The 10,860-nt window shown below is 42.5% G+C and overlaps 1 protein-coding gene across 2 annotated transcripts in view; it reads right to left on the minus strand.

The window, feature by feature from the left end:
* chrm3a (cholinergic receptor, muscarinic 3a) overlaps positions 1-9,157 on the minus strand; it is a 74,849-nt gene extending 65,692 nt beyond the window's left edge. Inside the window, exon 1 of one of the 2 annotated variants that reach the window (XM_035171745.2) lies at positions 8,897-9,157. The gene's annotated coding sequence lies outside the window, so the exon portion shown is untranslated. The remainder of the gene's footprint in view (positions 1-8,896) is intronic. The other variant, XM_035171742.2, reaches the window with a different exon arrangement.
* Positions 9,158-10,860: the final 1,703 nt, after the last annotated feature.

The raw sequence follows: 10,860 nt of genomic DNA on the forward strand, positions 1-10,860 counted from the left end.
CCAGCTATAACAAACAAACTGTGGTTACCTGGATCAATCAGGTGATTTCATTTAATGAAAACCAGATGTGTAAACAATTAACTTGTAATTTAACAGAAAAGATCAATATTCAATCCCCAAAGGGCTTAGGCTCTGGGTTCTGCTCCTCAAGACATATAGTCCACACTTTAAAGATTTGGATAGTTCCATGATTCTTATTTTTAAGGCTTCAGCACATTCAATTTGAAATGAAATAATGAACAGCACATTAAAGGGTCAATTTACAGAAAGTTTACATGAATATAAATAGAAGTGTGTGAAGATAAAGAGCAGTCATTTAAGCCGGGGCTGCAACAATTAATGGATTCATCACTTGATAATCAATTTATCGGTTTGACTACAACACACAACACATTACAATGTGACATACATAGGACACATTCTCTGATTTCGGCTTCTTAAATGTGAATATCTTCTGGTTTCTTTGCTCCTCTAATGACAGTAAAATGAATATCTTTGGTTTGTGGACAAAACAAGACATTTGAGAAGGTCATCTTGGGGTTTGGGCAACACAGATCCAAATTTTTTACCATTTTTACAGACCAAATAACTTAGAATATATTCAAAATCTTAATCAATAATGAAAATGACTGTTAATTGCAGCTCGAATTTAAGCACACAGCGCTACATGAAGCTGAAGCTTTTTGTGGAGTCACTGCCTTTACTCCTTGAGCAAGAGCAGTGCAGCTCAGTCAGATTGACATCAGGTGATTGACTCGGCCAGTCGAGGATATTTTTCACCTTGAAAGATGTCTGGTTGCTTCACCTGTCAGTTTATTTCAGATTGTCCTGGTGCAGATTGATGAAATGTCATTCACTGAATTTTGATGCACTAAACGCTCCCACAGACGGATCCTGTACCTCTGCATTGCTTCTGTCGGCAGTGAAAACGTTGATAAAAGCCAGTGCAACAGTTCCACTCGCAGCCCTGTACATAGGAGCCAAAACATAACCAGCACGATTGACAGATGTGGTGGTTACTCAGAGTTGAGACCTGTTTTTTTTCTTTTTCTCAAAATAGTTGCCAATTTACCGTAAGGGCGAGACAGCAGAGCAGAACTGACCCTGGCTGTACCTCAACTCATCCACACACCGCCGAGCCAGGAGAGTCTGTGCATGTTTCTGTGTGGGGTCAGATCAGGGTCTCTGTGTGTCTGTCTGTAAATCAGAAGTCACCAAACAGAGAGCGAATGCAGCAGAAGCCAAAATGTGGACAATTAGTGCATTTTATGATCAACATTTAAAATTTGAAGTTATGAAAGGGAAAACACTTTAATCAGCATGGAGGGATAGGAATACATGTTTCACACGTTTCTTCCTTTAACAACCACTTTGCGTTGACTTTTTTTTTAGTTTGTTTCTTGGATAGCCAAAGAAATCCCTCACTGTTGATTTCTTGTTTCAGGGGATGAACTCGGTGAAATCAGGTGAGATTCTCCATTCAGCTGCATGTTTTCATTACCAGCAATTAAATGAACATGGTATGATGATTACTCCTGTCATCCTCAAGCCCTATGAGCCAGGTTGTAAATCCCTGCTTTGTAAATTGAACCCAACTGTTGAATTTTGGCAAATCTAAATCAATCAATCAACTCAGACTTGTTTTGTACATTAACTAGTGTTGAAAAAACAAACAGCTGCTGAAGAGATATTTAGAACCGACGAGTCAAATTACTTTTGATCCTTGCAGTTTTGGTGCTATGTGTTAAAAGCGAGGGCCTGAAGAACAAAAAATGTGTAGTTGTCGTAGTATCTACCAACCATCTAAAAATATCTTAAATCTGACACTATCATGCCTCAGTAGCAGAGCAAAGTTGTACCACATCAGACAACGGGTTGAACACAGGTTGAGGGTTTTAAATCGCAGTACACACTCTGCACTGAGCCTGTGGATATGCTGCTGTTTTGCACAGCAGCTCTGCCAAAAATCTTATCAAAAACACAGTTGGTTGTGATTCAGCATAGACATTAGGGCTAACAGGTTGGCACAGCGGCCAATCGGGAGCTCCAAATCCCCTTGAAAAGGCACTCGCTCACCTTCTTTCGCAAGAGCATCCCTATGAGCTTGGCATTGTGCAGAAAAAACCCTCAACAGTGTCCTTTATCCACATCCAAAGCTATAATCTCCTCAGTGGGCATAATGGCCGGCCCTTCCAGTCTCTCTTGTGCCATATGCTTCTCCACAGTTTTTGATCAGCTATGATTTAGAAAATGATCACTTGTGCTGTTTTAATAGTGTGGCAGGTGTTAAATAAAAGCGTGAAACAAAAAAGGACAACACTTCACTCTGTATCACACAGACCCATAGAGCCAAAACAGAGATTTAAATTCTTACACATGTCCAAAAGCAATTCCAACCACCACTATCTGAGCAATGAGACAAATCTATGGAATCTATACAACCTACCTGGCTGCCTGTCGGGGGATGGAGCCGCAAGTCAGGTTTTTCATACATTTAAAAACATTGGACTCTCTGTTATGGCTTCTCCTTCATCCTGGTGACATGGTCGTCTCTTTCCTCTGGGGGAAAACACCAATTCAAACAACATCCTATAGGAAATGAAGATGGCAGACAGCACTAAGGACAAATCATTTACGTTACAAAGCTCTTCACCTCACTTCAATCTCAGGACACAAACCACAAAAATGCTAAATGTGTGACTAAAATGTGTTAGTCAAGATATGAATTAAAGCTGGCTGCTTGATAATCACATTGCCTCACTTGGGATGTGCTTGATGAGCTGCGTGACAAAACAAACAACAAGCACAGAAAACAACAGAAAAAAAGGTGCAGCAAACGTTGCCTGAGCACATAAAGCGAAATGTAATCAGACTGTGTACTTATTGGAGCTTGTACCCGAGAGTTAAGGAAGCATTTGATTGAACTAACAACAGATGTTTGTCTACACCAACATCTGTCACTGGAAATTATCGTCATGAATTATGAAATATCCATCATCTTAATATGTAAATTCTTGGTATTTTTTTCTGCCTAGCAGGTGCCATCTCTCCTCTCATCTTTATGTATTAAAATCGCGCTTTAACCTCAGAGTGCCATTATTCAGATGGCACAGTAGGCGGTGTCCTCTGGATTCCTTCGTTTTGAAAAATTCAATCAAACATCCCGCTGACAGACATCATTGTCACTCTGCCGTCAAAAACCACAAGTGCAAATTGAACAGTCTAGACTGATGGACTAATGTTGAGACACAGCTTCCCGGTGGGAACAAGATAATACATTTAATGGGAGAAAGCATTTCAATTAATTGTGAGCACTTATCTGGTTGAACATAAATTACTTATGGCAAAAATAAACAACGAATGCCGCATCATCAGGCCAATGTGGTTTTTGGAGAAAACAAGAATCTTAAACTCTTAAATTCTCAACACAATTAAAGAGAAAGCACAAGATGCATTGTGGCATGTTTTTTTAAAATAGTTTAAATGATTTAAAAAGCAACTGCTGTATGTATTCCACAGCTGTTCCTCTCGTTCTTCTTATTCCACTTTCAGTTTCCCTTCATCCACAGTAGCAGTTCACCCCTAATTACAGGCGTCCAGTCATTGCTCTCTAAACATGACCTTGTACAAGTCATTTTCAGGATTATTAGCTGCGGAGTGTTATAAAGCTGAAGCCAATATGTGTCAACAGAGGGTAATTGCCGTCTTATTAACACTTGAAAATTGCAGCCACAAGTGCCTGCATTCAAAATAAAGAGGAAGGCACACGAGAGGTTTTTAAATTTTTGCAAGACTAAACATTCAGTTCACATTACGGCATGTGTTTATGAAAAGCACATTCTTGTTGGAAATGTGTTAGTTTTACATAAACTTCCATGTTCCAGAGCCGCCCTGGATCGTTTTTGATGTCGATCAATGTGCCGCATTGAGAGAAAGAACGTTTACGATATGTCACGGTTTAACCTACAAAGAAATCTTTAACGCAATCGATAATATGTGAAACTACATTAACTGAGAATAATAAACAAGCCATCGATGACAGCAACATTAATTGGAACAAAGAATAATTCAGTTGCGTAATGAGAGTTTCTGGCTGGTCCAGACTAAGTCAAACATCCATCTTCAGCGTAATTCCTCCACTAACACCAGTCCTCACTCTCTGAGAATTGAGCTGGAGCTGGTGCACGTCCATCGCCTGCTGGAAGTTTGCAGCTGAATATTTCACCAGAGCTCTGTCATCCTCTGTTGTCTTGTTCCCTGTCTCTTCTATTCACACTCTATATGTGCAGCACAGGTCTCTTTTTATACCTGGAATCAATCCCCCCGGACCTCCAGTGAAAAAGGATGGAGGACAACCTGTTATTGATTTATTTGCTAAGAACAGATAGACAGCAGACATAAAAGAGCCACCGTATATTAGACATGATTCTGAATTCCCTCGTGTGAGGTCTACTTTGTCAAGAGTGCAGGAGTAAAGATTGTGAGACGGCTTGGGGGGGAGAGAGAGAGAGAGAGAGAGAGAGAGAGAGAGAGAGAGAGAGAGAGAGAGAGAGAGAGAGAAGATCACTGGTGCATTGAAGAGCTCTTGGGGTTGCTATAGATAAACTGTATGGAAGTACATGGATGGCAGCACTGCGGGTAGTTCGTTTACAGCAACCCAGTCTTTATCTACCTCAAAGACCAACATGACCCTCAGTACTTAATACTGCTGACCTTCACTCCGGCCGCTATAAATCTCCCTTCTGCTACTGGCCATCACCTGACCTTTGAACTGCAACACCCTTGCATTACATAAATGTGTGTGTGTGGATCGCTGTGTGCTAACATACACAATATCCTAAGGTAAACATGGAAGCGAGCTGTTAACAGCCCTGCAGTGAGCTCCTTATTGCCACCAATAAGGGGGCAGCGCCTTATAAAGAACTGGTAAAGGTCATTGAGTGATGATTGTCAGTTTTAACACATATGTTATGTTCACTATAAAACCCTCCATTACACCCGCAGTGCACCGAGTAATGAGGGAGCAACGGAAAAAAGTCAATAACACGTTATTTGTATCAGGTCCTAGTATAATTATGATTGAACCTCCTCTTCTGTACTGAATAGAAATTATTGGCAACATATATATTTCTGCTGAAAAAGTCTAAGATGTCAAGCTGCTTATTAGGCCACTGAAGTGTCTGCGTCTTCCCAGCACTATGTCTCTGAAGCTAAGCAGGCGCGATGAAACATGGCACATCGCCGGCTGCCCAGAGAGTCTAGACGAAGACAAAGAGGCAAAACACCCGCCTCATAAGGCTTCACTGAAATTGTGCCCATAGGCAACATGTCTAGTTACTGGAACGAAGCAAAGATGAGGGGCAGGAGCTCAGGGCTGCACAAACCACAGCTGTTTACAAACAAGTTAACCGCGCAGACGCCGATCGACGGCCTCCCGTCTGACGCCGAAATCACCTTTCTCACCAGTTCTCAACCAGCAGCGCAAAGTTCGACGTTCGAGGCAAACTACGGGAAATTTGGGTTATTGTTTTAATAATCGAGCCGAGACGGAGAAGTTCCTGCCCATGTGCCGTCTAAAGATAGACGCCGTGCTTCGCTCCGCTGTGGTCTGCACGGCTGTGAAAGTGGATTAAACAGGCTTTAACATCAAGATGAGCTCTAATGAAACCCAATGGGGGGGCTTAGCCCGTCTGTTTGGCCAGCTGACTCCCGTAAAATACCCATCCTGTTGCCTGCTCTAAAAGTAGCCTGGTGGTGCCACTCAGTGTCTGCTCGGCCCCGAGGGTTAAATTGTGTGAGGCTTTTGTCTGGACAAACAACAGCTATCCACCTAATCATACACAGTTATTTTCCCCTATTATTGCGTTTTTTATTCTCAATTTGGGAAATACACTTAATTTGTTTTTCTAAGAGCAAGTTTAAAGCCCCAGCTTTAGCCAATGAGCTTAGCTTAGCACAAAAACCTCCACATAAATGCACCTTCAAGGCTCATTCATTAATTTGTGTACTGTTGTTTATTCCTGTTTATACCCTTAAAACACTTAAGAGGATAATCAAAGTTATGGATTTCCACGTGGTTTTATAGAAGTTTACCCTTTAGAACCTATACTTTGGTTTCTTTCAAGATCTCAGTGTTAACTTGTACATGTGCTGTTTTTTAAATGATGCAAGCAACACCATGAGTGAAATAAGTAGTCGAAGTCGTAGCTGAGTTTTCGTTACCTTGGAACTGAAGATACATACAGCCAGGGTTTCATACGTCACAGATTTAAAGAATGAATTCGAATAACTTGTATGGCGGCGTTTTCCTTTTTACTAAAGTATTGTGTGGGGATTCAGAGGAGAAGCCAGCTGTAGCTCATTATCAGTATCAGTGTATCACAAGCTAAGTTAGCTAAGTTAGCCAAGTTAGCTAAGTAAGAGCTGGCAATTGGGACCATGGATTAGCTAACATTAGCGACACATTATTAGCTTTTTGATAACGTAGTGAAGCTGAAGGCTCAAAACATCGGTAACCACCATGTTTCTTAAGTTGTAGAGAGTGATATATAAAATCCCTTTTCTGATGAATTGACTCATTTGCATTATGTGGAGTGTCAGAGGAGAAGCCAGGTGTAGACAATTATCTGTATCATTGTTTTGCAAGTTAGCTAAATTAGCTAAGACAGAGCTGGTAAATAGCTAGAACCAAGGTTTAGCTAACATTAGCGACACATTGTTAGCTTTTTGAAAACGTAGTGAAGCTGAAGACTCACAACATCTACTAGTGTCACATTTCTGATGTTGACAGATATGCATCACCATTCTGACATCATCAACTTACAGGCGACTGTTGTTCTTCAATCTTCGTAGGTTTCTAGTTCAAACGTGTGTTTGAGGTAAATGAGGTAAAGATGTCGACTTACATCCAAGCAATTTCAAGGCTGTTTCTACCTGATGGATTACTCTGAAACTTGGTGGAAGGAGGAAAGGAAGAACCCATTATGTACTGCGGATCCAGATCAGGGGGGCGGTTCGGAGAATTTGTTTTCACTGTCTTTAATAGTGTCAGATCGGGACTTATTTTTACATTTGTGTTGATTTCTCAAAGAATAATTCATTCATTTTTAAGGGACTTAAATTGTCCCCTGTTGTTGCTCCCTTCATGATGATGGGAACACATTAATGAAGACGGTGGCACTAAAGGAATGGGAAGTGTTTAGGTTGCTGGACAGAGCCAGACCAGCTGTTTTCCCGTGTTTCCAACTTTATACAAAGCTTAGGTGGTTCGCTTCTGGCTGCATCTTCATATTTACCACACAGACATGACAGTGGTATCGATCTTTGTCTTATGCTCTCATCAAGAGAGCGATGAGCATATTTCCCTATAAGGTAAACTACAGTGGGATATTTCTTTAATCAAGGAACTGAGCTCTAAATGAAAAACTTGACTCTAAGTTCCAGTAAACTAAAGTCCAGGAGAATAATACACCCTGAGCATGGAATTACAAATAGGTAAGCGTACACTTCTCAGCAGCGCACATCATTATTTCAGCAGCATCAGTACACATCCACAAGCTTGGGACCGATAAGCTAAATGCATCAGCGTCTGCCAACGCAGCGCCCACGTCCAACAGGTACAAAAGAAAAAGACATTTCCAGCCTACTTAGAGCCATCCACCACTGTCACCGGTGGCAGCACCATCAATGTACCGTCCTCCACCCCCAGTCCATTTGGGAGAGTCATAACGAAGATCAATACGGCAGTAGCACAGTGCTCAACAAATCCATCTATCAGGAGAGGGAAAGCCTGGAAAAAACATATTAGTCAATCAATACATCAAGCCGAGGGAGCCCCGCTGCTCATCCCCTTCTGGTCTGAATGTCCTCCGCTGCGTCTCTCCCCACAGCAGGCAATGGAAAGTCACAATCATCTAAACACATTCCCGCTCCACCTTCAAGAGACTAGTAATAGACCGTGACACAGAACTGGACTACAATGTTCCCTAACAATGGCTGTGTTGATGTATTGATATAAAAAACATGCTGGTTGTGTTGATACATGCAACATATCAAAATGTTAAACTATCACGATTTGCAGCCACTTTTATGATTCATATACGACCGTGGCCGTGTTGTCAAACTCACACCGTGGCTGCTGCTGCGATGAATAACTGCAGCCGTGGAGTATAAGGAAAATATTTGCACCAGGGCACAGATGCCATTCGCTCTGCTCTTACTCATTATCCAGCACAATGTCAAAGTACACCCAGGTCACTGAGAGGGGACATTCCTTTACATTGCCAGCTATGGACAGCATAAATAAACAGTCACCCCGATTCATGAAAACCTTCCACTCGCCATGTAGAGACACACATTCATCTTCTATGTCCACACTCGTGAATTAAGCAAATACTTCTACATCTGATCTGACATTAAAGAACAACCCATTAGGTGACAATGCTTTTCCTCTCTTTTTTATCTAACCATCACTTTGAGGAAGAGAAGATAAATAGAAGACAAATATTTGTACCTTTTGTTAATGAACTTTACAAAGAGCCCTGAGAAGCCTCGCGGTCCTTCTGGGGGAGATGCAGCGCGCACAGGGCTGGGCAGGGATGCTGAGCCGCGCAGCGAGAGGGAGCACAGCCGCCACTTGTTTGCCAAAACTTGCATTCAGACAGAAGCACATCAAATAGGAGCTTTCCTGCACAACCCTTGGGTATATGAAGCTTTTTGGAGGCATTGCAAAAGGCAACCACTCTATTCTGTGTCGTGCGCAACTTCCAAACGCAGCGTTGTGCAGAGCAAAGACAATTACGCAGCTGTAAAATCGTCCCCGGGAGCCGGAGAGCGACATTTACTTTGACCAGATATCTCTCAAACTTTCCGTGTCCAGTGTGTTTTCTGCACCTACCTCGTAGCACTCACTGATGCGCGGGGTTAAAATCAGCGCCGGGAGAATTTGGCAATCCAGTCAAAGTTGTCTCCGCTCCATGTTTGGCACAGCGGGCTGTGTACGGCAGTCCAGCCCGGTCACGTCTGACAGGCTAACGGGACGCGGTTAACGAGGCTCGCCACCTTCCACCGTCACCGAGCCGAAGATTGGACGGCGATGTGGCGCGCACGGCGGGATCTCCAAGGAGAGTCCGTGCGTCAGGATTGGACGGAGCGGCCGTGACGCACCGGCAGGTGGCACACCCGGCGAATAAAAATGTCCAGATTCATTCATAGATGATTCTTCTGGTATACAATAGGGACTCAAAATATACACACACGTGCACACACACACACACAGAGAGAGAGAGAGAGAGAGACACACACAGCCATAACCAGTTCATGCCAAACCTGAACCTAAACACATTTCACATCTTAACCAGGTACTTAGAAAGGACGTGTTGTCTCATTTACTCTTATTCCATCGTTGTCTTTCTATAAACTGAGTCATTCTCCTTGTTGTTTTTGTTGGAGAGTGTCATCAGCCAAATCTTCATGCTGTTTACTTTGGCACAAAATGCTGATCATTTCTTATTTGGCACAAGAAATGTCCATTTTTTTTTCCTAATTTCTAGAAGTTAATAAAAGTCAAAAAAACTCTGCTTCTATTTTTTATTCCAGCAAATCATTTATTTTGAAGAAGCCCAAAAAGTCTAATTAATGTGTTTTTAAATGATTTGCATCCACTAATGGGGCAGAGGAGCTGTTTAAAATTGCAAGTAAAGAAGGAGACAGAGAGCAACAGAATAAGGAGAATAAGAAAAAGCAGCAGCATGTGAGCAAAGGTGCAGTCAGAGTTCAGGGATTGATGCTGACAATTACACGTGAATAAAAACTTTAAAGGTGTTTAATCAAAACGGAGGAATTTTCATTCCAATTATTTATGTCACTGAATGTGACAAAAAAGGGAAATGGGGCAAGTGGGAGCGGAGTGTGTTGTGACACTTGTCTCAGGGTAATTCAGGGAGCCAAAGCAAATGTTTTAATATTTTTTTCTACAAACAAATAAGGAGTGAGAGGTAATCCTCGGAGGAATGTGTAAGCCAATTACAGCTGGCTGCAGGGGCCGGAGGAGTGGAGCCTCAGAGCCTCCTGCTCAGACTCACTGTGGACCCTCGGACCACATCCCACCCCCCCACCCCGATTCCCAGTGCACGGGCAATATTTCTATGAAAACATAAAATGGTTAGAGACATGAATAGGACATTGTGCTGGCTTCCTCACACAGTTTCACATCCTCTAATCCTAAAGCCTTGTAGGCTGCTTGACACTTTCCCATAAGTGGCTTGTTTGCGTCCAGCGCGTGGGGAACCAGTTGTTTCCATCTGGATGCTGGTGTATATACGTGTGTGTGTGTGTGTGTGTGTGTGTGTGTGTGTGTGTGTGTGTGTGTGTGTGTGTGTGTGTGTGTGTGTGTGTGTGTGTGTGTGTGTGTGTGTGTGTGTGTGTGTGTGTAGGCTTATGTAATATAGCGTCTGCTGTAGGAAGATGAGCAGGATGGCTCAGACAGCTGTTGATCTGGTTAGTTAATGTTGTGGAGTTCATGCATGCTGTGCTGTGGACACTCATCCTACAGCCTCTAATCTGCGGGTATTTAAAGAATCTTATACTTGATGTGAAGTAGCGAAGCAAAAGAGAAATAAATCAAATCAGAAAGAAGGTTGAATATTGGCATGAACCCCATTTCACTACTGCCACTGGGCTGACAGAGCAGATAGTGCAAAACGAAGGCTGCAAATGACACCTGGGACACTGGGGATAACGTCAAGTGGCGGCTGCATCAAATACATCGCACCTGAAGTGTAAACCACATGCTAATAGAAAAATATGAAATGAAATAAAGTGGTAACCCGGTGAGCGGTTCTAGTCCAGCAGACCTGCTGC

Source organism: Hippoglossus stenolepis, chromosome 12 (genome assembly GCF_022539355.2).
Source record: "Hippoglossus stenolepis isolate QCI-W04-F060 chromosome 12, HSTE1.2, whole genome shotgun sequence".
NCBI classification, from domain to species: domain Eukaryota; kingdom Metazoa; phylum Chordata; class Actinopteri; order Pleuronectiformes; family Pleuronectidae; genus Hippoglossus; species Hippoglossus stenolepis.